The 18,200-nt window shown below is 36.7% G+C and overlaps 1 protein-coding gene across 3 annotated transcripts in view; it reads right to left on the bottom strand.

The window, feature by feature from the left end:
- The window catches only part of FGF13 (fibroblast growth factor 13), a 576,630-nt gene that overhangs the window by 38,691 nt on the left and 519,739 nt on the right, over positions 1-18,200 (bottom strand). The window lies entirely within an intron of this gene.

The raw sequence follows: 18,200 nt of genomic DNA, 5'->3' as shown, positions 1-18,200 counted from the left end.
GCATAAAGTGGATATATAAATAATAGCTAATGGGAGATAGGAAATTATGGTGACAAAATGCTATTTTAAAAGTAGTCAGGGAAGCCTCTGTGGAAGAGTCATATATGAATAGAGACCTGAAGGTAGTGAGGGAGTGAGCAATGGGGAATCTGGGGAAGAGGAGTCCAAGCAAAAGAAACAGCCAGTGCAAAGGCTCTAAAGCAGTGGTGGGTTTGTCACGATGTGAAGAAATGGCAGGAAATCTGATATGACTGGAGCATAGTGAGTGGTAAGTAAGGAGCTAATAAGGGTTAGGGGGATGAGGTCAGAAAGATAGCTGGGGGCCATGTCACAGAGGGCATTAAAACCCATACTAAGGATTTTGGACTTTAAAGAATCCATTGGAGAAATCTGAACAGAGGAACTGTCACGTGATCTGACTTACTATGAACAGGATAACTGTGGAGCACAAAGTGGGGAGGCATAAGGATGGAAGCAGGGATGCTAATGAGGAGTCTGTAACAATAATTCAAGCGCCAGAGGGTAGATGTAAAAGACAGAAGTGGAAGTGATGAGAATTGGTTTAGTTCTGGAGTGCATACATTCTGAAAGAAAGACAAAGATTTGTGATGCATTGACTGTGTCATGTTAGAGAAAGAGAGAAGGCAAGGAAAACTCCAAGGATGTTGACCTAAGCGAATGGAAGGATGGGATTGCCACTTACTGAGATGGAGAAGACTGTGAGCATATAATATTTAGGGAAGTGATATGAATATTTCTATTTGGGACTTGTTAACTGAAAGATGATAATCAGGCATCTATATGAAGAAGTCAAGGAAGCAGTCGGAAATATGCCTGAACTTTAAATAAGAACACCAGGCTGGAGAATTTGGGGAATCACCAGTATGTAGACAGTGTTTGAAGCCATGAGAGTAATACATAAAGAGGGTGAGTGAGGATAGAGAAAAGAACAAGTTCAAGGATAAGCCCTGGAGCCCACCAAAGTTTACAGGTTAGGAAGATGAAAAAGAACCAATAAAGGAGACTGAGAAGGATCAGTCAGTGAGGCAGAAGAAAAGCTAAGCGAGTGCGGTGTCCTGAAGCCAAGTGAAGAAAATGTTTTCAGGAGGAAGGAATGGTGAACTGCATCAAGCACCACTGTTTAGGTCAAGGAAGCAGATACTGAGGACTAGACACCATATTTGAGAAGGTGGAGGTAATTGTTGATTTTAGGAAGAGTAATTGGGTAGAATAATGTGGGAAGGGGTAAAAACCTGACTGGAATAGGTTTAAATAGAGAGAAAGGGAAGAGATGAAGTAGATACGATGATATACAATTCTTTCAGGGATTTTGCTGTAAAGGGAAACTGGTCAGTGCAATGGTAGCTGGTGAGGCATATGCAATAAAGGAATATTTTTCTCATTTAAATGAAGCTGAAAGAGGAGACCCTGTGTTTAGGGGATACCAGCCAGTTATATGCGATGGCTGGAGGAGGTGGTGTTTGATTTGCATAGGGCTCAGGGCATTGGTTTGACCAGGCATGTTATTTATGTAACCCATGAAAAAATTAGATCTTCCACCCTAGCCTTTTAATATGGAAGTGCAGGGAGCCATGATGTTTTCTACACATGGGGATATGTGGGAGTGGCCATGCTGCCAAGCACATGTGAAGGCAAGGGGACAACAGTGGCATTAGGTGGACCCAGTTTTTAATGGCTTGGATTTGCATATTAAAGGTTATCAGTTTGGGTTTAAGAGCCAGGGATTTTATGCTAGACAAAAAATTACTTGGAACTGCAAAAAACCTTTTAAGGACCCCTTTTTCTTTTATTTGCCTACATTAAATGGGATAAATAACAGTAATGTTTGTATGCTGATGGGGTTGATATGGTGGAGAGGGATACGAAGATATAAGAGAGAGAGACAGAGACAGAAAAGAACAATTTCTAGACTGATAAATTTGAGTAAGAAATATGGAGATGAATATACTGCATGACTGTAAGAGCTGGCCTTATATAAGAACAAGGAAAAGCATCCATAATAACAAAGAAAAAGACAGAATATGGATCACAGCTAGAAGTGGGTGAGTAGATATGGTGGTGGGGGTATGAGGACATTTTGTTCTGACTTTCTGTTTTCTCTGTGAATTAAAAGCCTTAGCCTTAGGAGCGGGAGTGGGAGGCATTCAGGATTTCAGGAGAAAGAAAGTTCAAAATAATTAATTAGGTTAGTATAAAGGTAATTCAACTAGGGAAATTCTAATATAGTACTACTAAAAAGGAGAAGGTGGAAGAGGAGAGGGGGAAGGAGGGAGAGAGGAGGGGGGAAAGCAGAATAAATTGAGCACTTACTAGGTACCATGGGAATACACTTAAATCCCTCAACTCTATGACCATAGTTTTCTATTATTATTGCCATATTATAGATGACAGAACAAAGTAAAGACAGTAACTCATTTGAGTAGAAGACTTACTGGTTTGCATTGATGGTCATTACGTTTAAGCAAAACCAATCAGCATGGTTGTATTTTCCTCCAGCAGAACTAGTATAGATGCTGAATTAGCACAGATGTGGATTGAACAAGGGCTGGAGTACTGCCAATTGATTAATTATGGTGGGAGAAACAGAAAATTGAATCAATGATATCTGAAAGTGTGATTATTATGAGGTCTGCATCACCTAAGATGAGGAAAGACAGAAGTGAAGACATGGAAGCAATTGGAAAGAGGGAGTGGAGGTTGAGGAACTGAGAAAAGGTTTTAGGGTAAATATACTCTCTCTCCATGGGTTCATGAAATTGGAAGTCTGAGAACTAGAAGGAATGATCTGTAAATGTAGAAGGTAACAGTCAAATAGTGGGATGCTTGAAACGGAGATGGGGCAGAGGGCAGAGGTTACTGATGATGACAGTCTAAGATTTTCCATAAGAGTGGATGACTGAGATAGGGTGGACAAGACCGTTGGAGGATAAAAGTTCAAGGAACTGAGATGGCAGAGCACTTAAGAATCATCTATATGGATACTAAAATTATCGAGATTTACAGCAAGAGTAATGCTGGAGGGTGTGACAAAGTTGTCAAGGGGCAATTGATAGTGGTGTTGGAGAGAATGACAGTCAAACACAGGAAAGGCTCCCAAAGAGTTTTATCTCCCCTTTATAGGAGAGGCAACCAAGGGAGAAGTAAATAGTGGTGTACAGTATAAGGTCAACTAATAGTTAAGGGCAAACATTTGGCAGTTCTCATGGTTACGGCTCTGATGAGCACTCCAAACTCTTGCCACTTTCCCAAGTAATCAGTTTATGTTTCTATTAGTTTGCTACTTGCTAACTCATGTCGTCATGAGCTTGTTAAACCTATGGATACTGTTTCTCATGCCATTTTCTTCCCAATGAAGCAAGCTAGACTTTGTACGATGCAAACACAGAGCTCATTTGTTGTAACAAGCTTCAAACAGAAATATTTGTCAGATAAATATTTTTCTTTAAAGTCCTGGTCACCTAGTCAAAGAAACAGGATTTACTCAACTGCAAGGCAAAGGATACATGGAATCTAAATTTTTGACATTTGAAATATTCACAATTTTGTTATGAAAATCTTGAGAAATCATAATATTCATCTGCCACATTTTTAACTCTACAATGTATACTACATGCAACAATAATTCTGTGAAAAAAAAATTCTTTTTCTAATTTTTGTATTTATTATATGTTATAAAAGAAGTATGAATAACTATATAAATATTACGAATTCAGTTTACTATTATTTTCATATTTATTCTATTTTGATTCATTATTCTTAATTTTACTTTTTTCACATTGATGCAATTCTGAAAATCTAATATGCATCTTAATAACAATGCCACAAATTAAATCAATGCCTACACAAAGGGGAGTGGAAAACTGAGATAAGTTAGACACTGTCTAAAGGGTCCATTCTTCTGCCTTTTTTTCTTCAACAAAGGTAATGAAACTAATTTTAGAAACTTGGATACAGGCATAAACATAAGAATCCCATATTATTCTACCATGTGGTGACAGCCATTTTGAATCTTTTTGGGAAATGTTCATCTTTGGTAGGGAAGGAGACCTAAGAGATGAGACCTGAGTCCTCTAAGAGATATTTTTGTTGCTGTTATACCCTCTCACTATTTGCATTTTGTAGTAATTCAGCCTTCTGCTAAATCATCGAGAAAAATGACAGTTGCTAAAGCATCGTTATTATTAACTAACAGTTTTACTTTAAACAATAAATAGTTGTTTTGAATGAATGGAAACATTTTCAATCTGCAGTAAAACCAAAGGGGGAAAAGCAACTAAAGATTAGAGTCAGCAGAAAAAGACATAAGGAAAAAAAGCTGAAAAATACTTCCATATTTTAGACTTGTAATAATAGCACAGTGAATCCACAGCTACCTCATGGCTGGCCCCACCAAACCTACAAGGTCTGTTCGCCCGGTAGACTAAGAAAACTGGGTGAATTGGAACTAAGGTACAGGCTAAGTTTAGGGGCCATTCAGGGTTCAAAGACACGTTAAAAGATGAATGGGATTAATGGACTTGGAAAATCCACTTAAATGTCCAGTAAAGATTTATCTTTATGAATTTATCTTTTCTTCACCACTATGTCTCATTGACTTCATAATGCCTTAACGGTGTCCTCAGCCTTTCAATCTATGAAATACAGACCCTATAAAACAGTGGTCCCCAAGCTATTTGGCACCAGGGACCAGTTTCATGGAAGAAAATTTTTCCACAGATGGGGTTGGTGGAAGGGGTGATGGTGTCGTGATGAAACTGTTCCACCTCAGATCATCAGGCATTCGATTCTCCTAAGGAATACACAACCTAGATCCTCCATATGTGCAGCTCACAATAAGGTTCAGGCTCCTATGAGAATCTAAGGCTGCTGTTGATCTGACAGGAGGCGGAGCTCAGGTAGTAATGTTTGCTCCCCCATTGCTCAGCTCCTGCTGTGCGGCCAGGTTCTTGACAGGCCATGAATTGGTACAGAGGTTGGGGAACCCTTGCTACAAAGCATAAATGGTTATATGATCTGAATTACAGAGTACATCATTCTTACGGACACAGTCACTATTTCCTGATAAGGAATTCACATTGCTACAGAATCTTTCCCATAAATCATTCAATCGGAAATTTAAAAGGTTGAGAACATGATTGGTATTTCAAACTAGCTCTCTCTTCAGATTTCGTTGACCCTTTCACAGAAATTTTCATATTTCACTATATTATGTACTGTCTATTATCATTATGCGCTGATAGAACATCTCTGTAAAACAGACCATCAGGAAGAGTGGTGAACTGTGGGATGACAGCTTAAGAAATAAAGTAGCATTCCAAATAAATTATCCCTCAAAATGGATCACTAAACTGTTAGATTCACTCATGCCAATCTTTCTTATTGTAGTTTTAAAGCACTCTTTGCTCCTTTCTGATATACAGCATTCACACTGATCTTGAGTCTATGACCAAGTTAGAAGAAGCTACAACTGTGCGCCTATCATCATGCTCTGTTTGTTCACATTTACAACTGAACCATAGATTTTTTTACTGTTACACAGGTGAGCCATGTAAACTCTTTGCTTTGAAACAATGGCAAACTTATTTAATATGAACTTGAATGAGCGTAGTGTTTCTTTTTCCACTGATAGTCTCAGCTTATTTAACTTAGAAAAGCTTTTGGCCTATACTGAACAAAGAAGTACACTCAACCAAGTTAAACAGGGTAACAAAGCACTCACAAGAGATGTTTTTCTTTACAAAATGTTTCATTAAAAGTCCAAAAATCCTGATTGCTTTTCCTCAAGTTGCACTTCTAAGCTGAAATTAGATTTTAGATCCTACAACTACATGAGCCTCAAGAAATGTTTCCAAAACTTTTGGTACATAGAAGGTAGTCTTAGTCCGATGTTCATTCAGCCACAGTGATGGGGACGCAAACATTTATTTAGCACATATATATGACTAATAATTCACACAAATAATCTCACATAACCCCATGAATAGATAATGCTGCATTTTATTTTTAGAGGCAGGGTCTCGCTCTATCAATCACCTAGGCTACAGTGCTGTGACATAATTACAGATCAATGCAGCCTCAATCTCCTGGACTCAAGCAATCCTCCCACCTCAGTCTCTTGAGTAGTTGGGACTACAGGCACGTGCCACCACACCTGGCTTTTTTTCTTTTTGTAGAGATAGGGTCTCGCTATGTTGCCGAGGCTGGTCTTGAACTCATGGGCTCCAGTGATCCTTCCACCTCAGTCACCCAAACTGCTGAGGCTACAGGCATGAGCCACCACACGCAGCCCCATACTCCATTTGTTATTAAGGATTCTATTAGGTAACTTTTCCAAGAGCACACATCTTGGGAGTGATAGAATATACACAGGCATACCTTGGAGATATTACAGGTTCAGTTCCAGACCACTGCAATAAAGTGAATATCTCGACAAAGTGAATATTGCAATAAAGTGTGTCACATGAATTTTCCTTTCCCAGCTCATTTAAAAAGTATGCTTACACTGTATTATAGTCTATAAAGTGTGCAACAGCATTATATCTAAACATTCAGTGCATATACCTTAGTTTAAAAATATTTTATTGTTAAAATATGCCAATGATCATCTGAGTCTTTGGCAAGTCATATCTTTAGTCCTACTTGAGGGTTTTGCCTGGATGTTGATTGCTGCTGATTGATCAGGATGGTGGCTATTGAAGGTCCGGATGATTCTGGCAATTTCTGTGACAATAATGAAATTTGCTGCATCAATGGACTCTTCCTTTCATGAAAGATTTCTCTGTAGTAGGTGATGCTGTATGATACGACTTTACCCACAGAAAAACTTATTTCAAAATTGGATTATATCCTCTCAAACCCTGTATATGATTTATCAACTAAGTTTTTGGAATATTCTACATCATTTGCTGTAATTTCAAAAATTTTCATAGCATTGTCACCATTCAAGAATAGATCCAACCTACGAAACTCTTTGCTCATCCATAAGAAACAACTCTTCATCCATTTGTTATGAATTTTATCATGAGATTGCAGCAATTCTGTCACATTTTCAGGCCCTACTTTTAATTCTAGTTCTCTAGCTGTTTCCATGACATCTGCAGTTACTTTCTCTACTGAAGTCCTAAACCCCTCAAAGTCATCATGAGTATTGGAATCAACTTCTTTCAAAGTCCTGTTAATATTTTGACCTCCACCTATGAATCACGAATGCCTTAATAACATCTAGAATGATGAATCCTTTTCAGGTTTCCATTTGCTTTGCCCAGATCCATCATAAGAATCAAGATCTATGGCAGCTATAGCTCTATGAATGTATTTCTTAAATAAGAAGACTTGAAAATCAAAATTACTTCTTGATCCATGGGCTGCAAAATGGATGTTGTGCTAGTGGGCATGAAAACAACTTTGATCTCTTTGTACATCTCCATCAGAACTCTTGGATGACTAGGTGCATTGTCATCAAGCAGTAATATTTCGAAAAAAAAATCTTTTTCCCCCCAGCAGTAAGTCTCAAAAGTAGGCTTAACATATGCAATAAACTATGCTGAAAACAGATTTGCTGTCATCCAGGCTTTGTTGTTCCATTTACAGATTAGAAGTAGAGTCATAATTCTTAAGTGCCCTAGGATTTTTGGAATGGTAAATGAGCATTGGTTGAAACTACACTAGCTCCTAACATGAGAGTCAGTCTGTCCTTTGAAGCTGTGAAGTCAGATATCGACTTCTCTCTAGGCATGAAACTCCTGGGTGGCATCTCCTTCCAATAGAAGGCTGTTTCATCTACATTGAAAATCTTTATGGCCGGACCTGGTGGCTCACCATTGTAATCCCAGCAGTTTGGAAGGCTGAAGGAGGCAGATCACTTGAAATCAGGAGTTTGAGAAGAACCTGGCCAACATGGTGAAACCCTGTCTCTACTAAAAATACAAAAATATTAGCCTGGTGTGGTGGCAGGCACCTGTAATCCCAGCTACTTGAGAGGCTGAGGCAGAAGAGTCTCTTGAACCCGGGAGGTGGAGGTTGCAGCGAGACAATATTGCGCCACTGCACTCCAGCCTGGGCAACAGGGTGAGACAAAAAAACAAAAATTCAGAAAAAAAGAAAATCTGTTGCTTTGTGTAGCCACCTTTATCAATGATCTTAGCTAAATCTTCTCGATAACCTTGCACTTTTATGTTACAGAGATGGCTTTCCTTAAGCTTCATGAAGCCACCTCTAGCTTGCAACTTTTCTTCTGCAGCTTCCTCATCTCTGTCAGCCTTCACAGAATTGAAGAGAGTTAGGGCCTAGCCCTAGATTAGCCTTTGGCTTAAGGGAATGTTGTGGCTGGTTCTATCTTCTATCCAGACAACTAAACCTTTCTCCATATCAGCAGTAAGGCTATTTCTTTCTTATCATTTATGTATTCACTGGTATAGCACTTTTACTTTCCTTCAAGAACTTTTCCTTTGCATTTACAACTTGGTTAACTGGTGCAAGAGGCCTAGTTTTTGGCTTATCTCAGCTTTCGACACACCTTTCCCACTAAGCGTAACCATTTTTAGTTTTTGATTTAAAGAGAAGTGCAACTCTTACTTTCACTTGAACACTTAGAGGCCACTATATAGTCACTAGTTGGCCTAATTTCAATATTGTGTTTCAGGGAATGGGGAGGTTCAAGTAGAAATAGAGAGATGGGGGAATGGCCTGTCAGTAGAGCAGTCAGCACACACACAATATTTATCAATTAAATTTGCCATCTTATATGGGCATGATCTGTGGTGTCCCAAAACAATTACAAGAGTAACATCAAAGATCACTGATGACACAAGATCACCCATAACAGATATAACAATAATGAAAAAATTTGAAATACTTCAAGAATTACCAAATGTTCCCTGGAGACATAAAGTGAGCACATGTTGTTGGAAAAAATGGCGCGGATAGAGTTTCTTGATGCAGGGTTGCCACAAACTTTGATTTGTAAAAAATGCAATATCTGCAAAGCATAATAAGACAAGGTATGCCTGTACATGCTTATGGTGGCTATATTTGGTATCAGGAGTGGATTCCCCTATATCCCTATTTTCTAACTCTGTATACAAGGAAAACAAGGTTGTGTGTAGCTACCACTGTAATTCTTTCCCATAGCTGTCTATAAGCATATTTTGAGATGGAAAATATAATGCATTGCCATGTCTAGGAAATATTTACACTGCCCCCACAAGTTGTGCCATTCAGGTGAGCTATGTCTCTAAGACAGAAAACAAAAAGTGCCAACAGTGGAAAGCTACATCATTGAATAAGTTCCTTTCCTCTGATAATATCAGAGTTGTGTGTGTGTGTGTGTGTGTGTGTGTGTGTGCGCGCGCGCGTGCGCACGAGTGCTCCTTTGTTTAATTTGCCCCCCACAGTGCAGTCTTCCACACCATTTGTTATTTTTATTTTCATGTCATGTGAATAAATGTGAGTAATTGTGGTAGTTAGAGAGTTTACTCCCTCAGATGGTAATTATCCAATCTATAGTTCCATTCCAAACTCAGTAAAATAGTATTAGAAAAGTTGATCTTCATCAGAAAGGATCTCTGGGCATAGCAGAATATACAAGACATGTAATCATAGGTCAAATTAAAATAATTTTACCCCCCAAAAGTACCTGTTATTTACTATGTTAACAGGTTTTATTTGTATTACTGCAAAATGTCAGCAAGCTTCTCATATATTCATAGGAATCTTCTATCTTCTATGAATTTATCAAGCTATTATTGCCTAGGACTTATATGACTTTTGCTGGCAAGAAACCATGCTTGAGAATGCTTCAGAGGAATCGTTAGCAGATGAAACATCCAAGCTCTGGTGGTCTGAAGGGAGAGGAGGGGCTAATGCACCAGGTGGGCCTTAGTTTGGCTTATTTATTCCTTTATATTTAATTCTATCAAGTATAAAAAATGTTGACATTTGGGATTTCTGAAAATTAAACCCAAGGAGTTCTGTCCTATTCCCTCATAAACAAGCCAGGAAAAAGCTAGTTTACAGTTTACAAACTCCTTTTGTTGATCACTAAATGCAATGAAATTAAACAAAACTATTAGAGGACATAGAGTATGTCATAAAATTCCTATTTATGCACAAATTTACATTCTAGAGAAACACAGTAAGATCCATGATTCCAAGTTCCTCCTGCCAAAAAAAAAAAAAAAAAAAAATTTGAAGATGGGGATTATCTGTCAGGAACTATGAAGATTCTGAATCCACTTAATTTGCAGGACCATCAGGGCTTGGATGGAAACTAAACACACACACACTCTCTCTCTCTCTCTCTCTCTCTCACACACACACACAGCTCCAATGTTAATAAAGAAATCATGTCTCTTCTCTTGTTGTATGGGGTATTGATATTTGAGTTTTAAGTCCGCTTGATTTGCTTCCTGAGTCATTATCAGTGAGGCAAGTATACAGACTAGGCAAGTGAGCCCTCATTAAATGATTTAACAACTAATTACACCATAGATGCACATGTCTAAGTCCAAATGAGAATTTTCTTCAGTTTAGAAATATCTAGTTATATACCTTACCATTTTCAAAAGCTGTCTACCTCCCTTTACATACAGCAAATTGCTGTATTTTGACACTATTCACACATTCATTTGTTATATGAGTCATAGGCCAAGGAAATGTGACATTTTCCATAATTCAGCGGGATGAAGAGCCGGACCATTAAGTGGAGGCAAATAGAAGGCACAAACAGTCATCCTTTATTGGTCAAGTCCAGTTATGTCCCTAGTGGAATTCTGTTACTTTTATATAAATAAACCAAATAATGAAAGGCAGAGGAAAATAAAAGAATGCTGTCATGAAAGATTCATTAGAAACCTATGTCCACTGTTGTAATCACGAGCAGGAAACAGTTGTTCATTTCCCTAGGTATATTCCACCTATTTCAAAGATGATCCCCTGGATATCCAGTGCTAAAGAGCACTCATTAGATCTATATTCTACATAACCTCATTGCTGTAGATTTCATTAAAAATTTAACAATGGATGCAAAGTTAAGGCATTTATTACTTGCAAAATAGACTTAAGAAGTCAAAGGAATATATTATGCACTATCATTTGATATTTAAGGTAATTGAGAACCAAACAAAGGAAGGGAGCTGCTCAAGTTCACACATTCATTTGAACAGGGGTTAGCAACTGCATTCTGTATTTCTAATTCTGTGTGCCCATATTGTGAAACACACATAATTTGAACCTCCAAATTCTTCCTTACTAAAGTGTTTCATTTTGATCCAGTCACCTTTTACTATGTAAAAGAGAAAAATCACTCATTTTTTTTTTCTCAGTCCTTGGCTTCGTACATAGTAAAATTCTCTTCTATCATTTATTTACTAAATATTGGTAAAATATTTACAGGGTATTTAGTAATGAATTTGGTATGGTGGGAAATATAAAAGATGGGTAAGGCACTCTTCTTATATTCAAATAGGTTAAAATATGGTTTGGGAAATATCAGATTTACATGCAATAAACATTTGGAAATAAAGGAGATATGAGAAAATATTACACACATTGTGCTTCAAGAACACAAAATGAGGCACAGTGATGCCTCTGCAGGCTTTTTATGAGGTTGTAACATCACAAGAAAATAGCCTGATATTAGCCAATATTACTTATCTCTTATTTACAATTGACTTAATGAAGCCCAAACAGTGTATGTGGGCTCATGGGCATGCAATCCAACCTCTTCTACTCAAGAGATTTCTTTTGCTAAATAAACATATGAAGGCAGTGAGTCCTTTCATAAACAATTCAAGAAAGGGAATAATTGCAGAGAACAACAAACAACAAAGCAAAAACAAACCAAAAAAAAAATTCTAACTCATTTGAATTTAGAATGTTACACCTGAAAGGAAAATTAACTACTAAATATTCTTATAAAATGAAACTTCAATTAAAAGCAGGAAGTACTGTTGAGCTGGTATGCTTCGTTTAGCAACCACAAGGAGATATAATAAAACTATCTAGAGCAACACTTCTCCCTTTAATTAAGTGGGATGACCACTAAAGGAGTATAATTGCCTTGGGACCACTAGCAATGTCGTAACAGCAAGAGAAATTTTCTAAGACTTCTGGAATCTATACAAATCTGCCACAAGATCGCACCAGGGGCAGTGATTTGGGAATTCTACACAAGATTGAGACTCATCAAACAACTAAAGAAAAGTTATTGTATCTTGCAAGAAAGCCAATTAATGGTTTCTGGACCAGCACCCCTAACAAATAAAGGTACTTCATCTACAACTTCTAGAATGAAATAACCCTTTAGTGTGACCCCATGCCATTAAAAAAAAACTGTCATAAATGAAAAAATAATGGACAAAATGATGAATGGCACATTATCACCATTTACTTACTGTTACAAATATATTTACTTGGACTTTATATTTAGTTCAACAGTTCAAAATAGCAATCCAAATACAGCAGCTTTTCTCAATCACTTGACAAGTGCACATAGTGTGATGTAAGATAATGCAGGCAATAGGGCTTTAAAAGTATGAATTGCCACACTTAAAAGTATGTATTTTGATATTATTATTACACTGAGCTGTCTCTATAATCCTACTCTTAGAATTCTAGAAGCAATTTAAATGGAAACTATTTTTATAGCAAAGTTTATTTGGCATGTTACAAACTAAATTCCCTCAGATGAGATCCTCCTATATAGAGTGAGAACATTTATTATTTTTTTTATCAAGGGTCCCTATGAACTTTTGACCCTCAATGTATTCTGATGTAGTAGCACTGCATGTGGCTTCCTGAAACAGTAATTTTCTCAATATACTAAATGAAATGCTGGTTTGTGATGAGACAGTAATAGGTTGGGTGACCACAATAACAGCAAATAAAGATTCAATAAAATCTTATAAAATAGAAAAATTCTTTACTATGGCTGTACTTAGATAAACCTCCTATGAATAATATTATTTCGTTTCAACATCTTGCTGCTAACTTTTAAGAAAAAAGGTTAATCTTATGTTCTAAGGGAAAAAAATACTATTTATGCAAAACTGATACTGGTTGGCATCAATTTTTCCCTAATGCTCCAACAAATATTTGAGAATGCTGTTTAGTCACTTGGTTAGGTCAACCTATATTCTTATTTATAATGTATGAAATAGTCATTGATTCATTAAGAAATTAAATGTTAGCAACATTCTGTAAAAGAGAGTGTTATTGTGCTTATAAAAGTGAAATGGGAACATGATGAACAATTTGTGAAATAATTAACTGATGTGCCAGAAATGAACGATTTGTTGGTAACACATTCCAGGATTTTTCATAATGTGCCCAATTTTCATTTTTCTTGACTTGCAAATACTATATGAAGTTTGAGATCTGTCAGGTTCAGGGGTCTGAGACATATAAAAAGCAAGATTTAACTATTAATATATGTTATTTATTCAATACATCAGTAGGATAATATTTCACACTCTTACAACACATTTCATATAGAGATCTTAATATACTTATGCCTCTATGCAAATGACATTGATGTCATGGTAGAATTTCTTGTATTACTCAATTTTAGGTTTGATAAAATCTATATAATGTCAGCTAAGAAAATTGTATCTTATGAAACGAGTGACTCAAACAAACTCTGTAAATGACACCTATACTTGATGATTAGTTATCCTTAGAAAAAGCCCAGAATGTGTATATATAAAGCCTCTTAAAGGTTGACTTAGTCAGTATTTGATTAAGTATAATAATATTTCAGGAAATAATAATAAAACAATTAAGCACGGGTGGTTAAAGCAATGTAAGAATCCAAAACAAAATAATGATCTATCTTCCTTCAGCATGTGTTTAGGTCAGCATTTAGCTAGTACAATAACCTACCACATTCAACATATACAAAAATAAACCCAAAATGTATTAAAGATCTAAATGTAAGTCCTGAAACTGTGAAACTAATAAAAGAAAACATTCAGAAAATGCTACAGGACATTGGTCTTGGCAAAGATTTTTTGGGTAAAACCTTAAAAGCACAGAAAATACAATTTAAAAAATAGACAATACATGAAGCTAAAAAGTTCCTGCACAGCAGGGAAACAATCAACAGAGTGAAGAGACAACCTACAGATGGGAGAAAATATTTGCATACTGTCCACCTAACAAGGGATTAATAAGCAGCATATATAATGAACACAACTCAATAGCAAAAATAAATAAATATATCCAATTATAAAATGGGCAAATGATCTGAATAGACATTTCTCAAAAGAAGACATACAACTCTTCAACAGACACATGAAAAATATGTTCAACATCACTAATCATCAGGAAAATGCAAATCAAAATAATGAGATATCATCTCACCTCTGTTAAAATGGCTAATATAAAACAGACAAAAAATAACAGATGCTGGGTGCGGATGTGAAGAAAGGAGAATTCTTGTACACTGTTGGGAATGTAAATTAGTACAGCTATTATGGAAGACAGTATGGAGGTTCCTCAAAATACTAAAAATAAAACTACCATATGATCCAGCAACCCCACTACTGGGTATACATCCAAAAGAAAGGAAATCAGCATATCAAAGAGATATCTGCATTCTCAAGTTTACTGCAGTACTATCCACAAGAGCTATGATATGGAATCAACCTAAGTGTCCATCAACAAATGAATGAATAAAGAAAATATGGTACATATAAACAATGCAATATTATTCAGCCATAAAAAAGAATAAAATCATGTCATTTGCAGCCACATGGCTGGAACGGGAGGTCATTATATTAAGTGAAATAAGCCAGACACAGGAAGACAAATCCTGCATGTTCTCAATCGCATATGGGAACTAAAAAAATTGGATTTTTTTTTTTTTTTTTTTTTTTGAGACGGAGTCTTGCTCTGTCGCCCAGGCTGGAGTGCAGTGAGTGGTGTGATGTTGGCTCTCTGCAACCTCCACCTTCCAGGTTCAAGCAATTCTCATGCCTCAGCCTCCAGAGTAGCTGGGATTACAGGCACATGCCACCATGCCCAGCTAATTTTTTGTATTTTTTTTTTTTTTTTTTTTTTTTTTAAGTAGAGATGGGGTTTCAACATGTTAGCCAGGATGGTCTCGATCTCCTGACCTTGTGATCTGCCCACATGGGCCTCCCAAAGTGCTGGGATTACAGGTGTCAGCCACCATGCCTGGCCCTAAAAATTGGATCTTAATGGAGGTAGAGAGTAGAATGATGGTTACCAGAGTCTGGGAAAAGTAGGTGGGAGGGGGAATGCAGAAAATTTGGTTAATGGGTACAAAAATACAGTTAGACAGAAGGAATACATTCTAGTATTCGATAGTACAGTAGGGAGATTATAGTTTACAAAAATTTATTGTATCTTTCGAAATAGCTAGAAAATTTGAAACATTCCCAACACAAAGAATTGAGAAATGTTTGAAGGGATAGATGTCTCAGTTATCCTGACTTGATAATTACACATTGTACACATGTATTAAAATACAACGTGTACCCCCCAAATATGTACAATTATTATATATCAGTAAAAAACTTAAAAAAAAAACCTACTCCACTAACAATCAAATCTCATCATGGTTCCAATTTTTAAATTAAGGCAGTTCACAATAATTCTGACAAGGATGAGTGTTTCCACTTCAAAATGGAAAACTGACCATATAAAAAGAAGATTGCTGAAATGCTTCCATATTTACCATAAAAAATACTTTTTTCAAATATCCTAATAGAAAAATGCTAAATGAACAAGAGGAGAATCTGACTTTTGGGAATGGAATCAAATCATTTAAAGCCTATTTGCATAGGTATGCATGTGAATATTAGCACAGATGGAGAGAAAATCAATGAGAAGCGTCTTTGAAAATATCTGTCATCATATCATTTTCACTACTAAATAACTGAATTTACTCCTTTTTATACTGTATTTTTTATTACAGAGGTGATACAGAGATTACTGGGCATCTGGACCAGGCGTTCTCATACTGTTGAACCCTGAGGGCGGAGGTTAGTCAGAATTTCAGAGAATACTAAAAACCTTGTGTAAGAAACTGCCTTTCATTTTCATTTTGATTCCCTGAAACTCCCAAGAATGGTGTCCTGACTGCCAAAAAGAAAGGTAGCTAGGTCTGAAATAAATCTAATTCAGAATTGTTTTACATTTCTGGAATTCTTGTTTCTTTACTATTATTATCTCTCATTTATCTGCCAGCATCTTTTGAATGTCTTGATTTTACATAATTACAAAGCAACACTACTATCCAGGCGGTTTGTTGCAAAACAACTTTCTCCTTGGGTCTACACCAATACTCACGCCCCAAGTGGCAGAGCCCTTGCCTCTGACAGCAAGGACCATCAGTGTTTCCTGCAAACTGATAGGCATCACTAGAATGTGTTATAGATACTGAAAAGCAAATGAACCAAACCACACCAAACACCTCTTTTGATGCTAAAACTCCTAGTCTCACCAAGGCTTCTGAGGTTCAAGATAGCTGCCGCTGAGCAGAGGAGGCAAAAGGCTGAGTTATAGAGAAGAAAAGTCTCATCTCAAAATCTGAAGCGAAAGCATACCTCAAGTAAGTAGGATATTGGGAAATAGAAAATGAAATAAAATGCTGCTCTGTTTGCCCTCCATGTGGACATTTAAGGCCAAGGTCCACAGCAAAGAAAATAACTCAGCTAAACCACCCATCATGATTCTGTTGACCCCCTATTTTCAAGTTTAATTATTTGTTTGAATAGTCTCATGCCTTGATCAGGGATGGCATTTAAAGTGTCTGTTGAGTGTATTTTCTTATGTGAAATTTAATAATTGTTTGACTGAAATACCCTTGTGATGTACATGAGCTTTGATTTTTTGACAGCCCTACTGAAAGCAGAACTTTTTTTGTTCAAGCAAATAATTATTTTTGGGACTAGAGGAGTACAGAGAAACATAATGAGTTGGCTAGGTTGCTTCCCTTACTGGTAAAGATTTGAGGAACATAAATGTAATGAAGAGCTTTAATAAATGTGTTTTGTTTCCACTTATTGCTTCTAGTGTTAACCACTCATCTAACTACAGGGAAGGGATAAATGAGTAACGGGGATCTCAAAGAAGGAGGAGATAGGAGGGTCAAAACTTTGCTCTGCTTCCTCGTCACTCATGAAAGTCAATAGGAGAAAATGATAACTCTTTTTTTTTTTTTTTTTTTTTTAGAGAAATAAGCACTTTCCGTTCCTCAAAATACCACGTGTTAATATATATTGCATGTTATAGATTCAGGAAATTATATCTCTCAGTATGGGTCAGCATTGTTTCTCTTTGGTATGCCTACTATTGGAACTTGAAGTTATAGAAAAATGGAGGGAAATATATCCCTGTGTCATTGGCCAAACATGTGAGGTGGACTCTGATACATCTAAAAGCTTTGGTTGGTTGAATCTACTGTAATCCACTTGTGCTGGGTAAGTGGGAGCCTTTTTTTTTTCTGAGTCACACATATGTAAAAATTTTAAAGCATTTTATCCTACATCATTTCCTGATATGATTGAAAAGCATTTTCCAGTGTATTCAATTTTACCTCCTCATGGCATATAAGCATGATCTTAGTGTGATCTGCTAAAGTCTGTGGTGCCAAGCAACCAATATATATTGTTTGATATAACTGGTAAATTTCCATAATGATGCACTCTCACCCACCCCCATTCAAATTGTTTCCCTCTATGGAATCTTCTTACAGTGAGTTCTGGGCTAAAAATAGCATTGCCAAGCTGCAGAAGTCAGGATGAAACCGTTTATGCTGATCCTGTAGTAGATCAACTATTAACAGTTACAGATCTGAATCTGGGATGAATCTCCTTATGTATACTATAAATCCCAGACATTGACAGTATGAATGGATCAACATGATCATGGTTTGGGGTGCCTAGTATCTTATGGATATTCAACAGGTATATGCTAATCAATTGGTTGGCAAAGCTTCTGGACCATTTTATGCTTCGACTTCTCTGGGAGATTAGATGTCTGACCGGGCTCTCTGAGACTCGAAGAGCAATGAAGAGAGTTTTCAGGAAATTTCTACTTCAAAGGTTATGATACAATATAAAAGCTCTCAGCTTCAGGTCTCCCGTAGGCTCTATCTTCCTCAGTGAAAATAGCACTGCAAAGAGGCTCTTTCGTTAACACGTTTATTACAGTGA

Source organism: Chlorocebus sabaeus, chromosome X, assembly GCF_047675955.1.
Source record: "Chlorocebus sabaeus isolate Y175 chromosome X, mChlSab1.0.hap1, whole genome shotgun sequence".
NCBI classification, from domain to species: Eukaryota; Metazoa; Chordata; class Mammalia; order Primates; family Cercopithecidae; genus Chlorocebus; species Chlorocebus sabaeus.
Note: the sequence above shows the minus strand (reverse complement) of the source record. Positions and strands in the feature narration are given on the sequence as shown.